This window comes from Anomaloglossus baeobatrachus, unplaced genomic scaffold (assembly GCF_048569485.1).
Source record: "Anomaloglossus baeobatrachus isolate aAnoBae1 unplaced genomic scaffold, aAnoBae1.hap1 Scaffold_137, whole genome shotgun sequence".
NCBI classification, from domain to species: Eukaryota; Metazoa; Chordata; class Amphibia; order Anura; family Aromobatidae; genus Anomaloglossus; species Anomaloglossus baeobatrachus.
In genome coordinates, this window is record NW_027441907.1 from 378,271 (window position 1) to 381,277 (window position 3,007).

A 3,007-nucleotide genomic window follows, 5' to 3' on the forward strand; every position below is an offset into this window, starting at 1 on the left:
ATAAAAGTAGGTTATGGGAAAAGGGGGAAGAGAGAAACAGGAAAATAGTGGAATAAAGTATACCTTCCAGGTGGGAGAGGAAATGGCAGCACAGCCAGTGGAGGTGAAGCAAGGGGAGCCTGCAACTAAAGAGTTGAGAGCGTTATCACATGGTGACTGAGCCTGATTGTAACGGGAGCATAGAGGTGCCGATCCTGTCTTACCTGCGTTGGTGTAGAAGTGGGTGTCCTGTGGTGGAGTCAGCTATGTGCAGTGGTGGCCGTGGGTTCTTTTATGTGCGACCGTAGTAATAGCTGCGCCCACTTCCTGTATGGGAGTGGAATGCAGTGAGGGTAATGGAACGCACGCCTGCGCATTTGTGTTTAACGTCGCGCATGTGCAGAACGGAGAAAAGGCTGCGCTCACTTCCTAATGAAAGGGAGTGAGACGCATCTGGGAAGGGAAGGGAAAAGATTAGGGTTTGGGGATGATGAAAGGGCTTTCTACGGGCAAGGATGGCAAAGGGTGGCAGTGACGGAAAGTCAGGCAGCCTGTCCTGTCCTGTCCTGTCCGTCCGTCTTTTTGTATCATGAATTGGAAAGACTGCAAGGGGGAGGGGAGGTGCTTGTGTCCAAAAGGAGGAGTTATTCAGATTCATTGCAGTGGGCGGCGGCTGCAAAAAGCACCATTCTTCTTGTTTTTGCTCTGCAAAACAGCCTTTTCAAGGGTTGGCTTGGGTGACAAAATGTCTTCTGTAGGCGTGGGTTTGTCTCCCTCTCCCTAAGATGTGTCCGGTATAGGCCAGGGTGCCACTCAAGGCCGTAACCAATTCGGGTTATAGCTTCTCGGCCTTTTGGCTAAGATCAAGTGTAGTTTCGGAGGACGCTACCTTGGTCGGTACTGGAAGGTGCCTGGGATTGCACGTCTGCCGGCCTTGAGGAAGTGTGTGCGCTTTCTGGTGACACATAGCCCTCTTGTGCCTGGACGGTTCCCAGGCAACGGGAGGCGATCACCTTTGTTATTTTGAAGTCCTACTGATAAACAGAAAAAAAAAAAATTAAATCTGTTCTTATCAGTTTAATATCTGATACGTCCCCTCTCTGGGGACCATATATTAAATGGATTTTTAGAACAAGGAGATGGAAAAAATCTTGCTCTGTCCACTGCACGCATTGACCTGGTATTGCAGTACCTCCAGGACCGGTGCACCCCTTCTTAACCCAGTTTCCAAAAGCAGAACTCAATTCACCTGATTCAAATGAGCCCCATTAGTTAATTGAAAGAAAGCAAAAACTTTATATGCACCTCAATTTGGCCAATTCACTTTTCACACTTTCACCCTTTTTTTTATCTTTCACACCTTTTACTTGCTTTATTGATGCAAAAAGCTGTGCCAAATAGCAAACTCATCTCCACTCAACTTGACCAACTCTGCTATGTCCCGTGCAGTATCTTATTCTCAGTCTTATCTAGATCATTTGCAATTGAATAGAATAGATCCCTTTTGGCTGCTTATGACTGTGTAAAATATGTAGTTTTACTGGGCTGGGATGAGAGAATCCATTGAAGCATGGTGTAGGGATTGTGGTTCCTGTGTGCTAAGAAGAGAGGCTGGCACCAGCCAGAAAGCCCCATTGCAGCCAATAATCACTTAATAACTTTTTCAACTTGTCATCATATGGGAGGCCTTCCATTCCTTGTAGTAGTCTAGTTGCCCACCTTTGAACTGACTCTAACTTCTGAATGTCCTTATTAAAATGTGGAGCCCAAAACTGGTTCCCATATTCCAGATGTAGCCTTACAAGTGATTTATAGAGGTGTAACAATACGTTGGGATCACGGGATCTAATCTCCCTTTTTATACACCCTAAAATCTTGTCCCAAGCAGCATTCCATCAGCCTCTGGAAGGTTCCTGGCGCATTGCACAGCTCGAAGGGCATGCTTTTGAACTCGCAGAGACCCATAGGGGTGGCGAAGGCGGTCTTCTCCCGGTCTGCCTCAGCAACGGACACTTGCCAATAGTGACTAGTGAGATCAAGGGTAGAAAAATAATTTGCAGTTCTCAATGCAGCTAGCGATTCCTCAATACGGGGAGTGGTGCCGTCCTTCTTTTTTAACAGGATCAACAGAGCTGCCCAAAGGCTACAACTGTCACGGATAACCCCAGCCGCCTTCATGTTGCTCAACATGTACTTGGTACACTGGCAATGTGAAGGTGGTATTGGCTTATAGCTCTCTTTGATGGGTGGGTGTGCACCTGTGGGGATGTGGTGTTGGACCCCTTTTATTCCCCCAAAATCTAGCGGGCTTCCCACCGGTAACCCGCTCCCCAGCTTGGATGGATGCTGAGGGAGCCCCTTTTGCCCGCAGGCTCTGGCCCTGGGAACTGTAGCCTTGGCGGTGACTGTGCTTCCCTCTACGGTGTGAGCTGTTGCCTTCAATCGGGTCTTGACTGCTGGGAAACCCTGGAGGTTCCTGTCGCTAACGGATTTGACCGGTTTTACGGCGACTCCTAGCCTGGTCGGGGTCCGTAGGCCCTGCCGGATGGTGCTGGCTTCTCTTCACTCCCCGATCTGGTACCGGCGGGCCACCGCCCATCCCCGGTCCGTACGGTTCACTCCAATCAGCCTCTCCTGCAGAAGGTCACCACCGTCTGCCAACCTTGCTGAGTGCCCGGGCCACACACCCGGACACGGTCAGTCTCCTCTCCTCTTCACTTCTCTAACTCCAAAACTGATCTCTAATCTGACTCCTTTTCCCGCCTCCAGGACTGTGAACTCCTCGGTGGGTGGGATCAACCGCCTGGCCCACCCCCTGGTGTGGACATCAGCCCCTGGAGGAAGGCAACTAGGATTTGTGTTTAGCTTCGGTGTGCCTAGCCGGAGTGTAGAGTGTGTTGGTGTAGTACCTGTGACGACCTGGCTTGTCCAGGGCGCCCATGTGGGGTGTTGGCAGTGTATTTGCGCCTGCGTTCAAAGGTTTGCTGAATGGATAACTGAACGCTGCGCTGGGACAAGGACGTGCTTG

At 50.1% G+C, this 3,007-nt stretch overlaps 1 pseudogene; it reads left to right on the plus strand.

Moving 5' to 3' along the window:
• Window positions 1-987: 987 nt before the first annotated feature.
• LOC142260596 (U2 spliceosomal RNA) lies at window positions 988-1,193 on the plus strand (annotated as a pseudogene).
• Window positions 1,194-3,007: the final 1,814 nt, after the last annotated feature.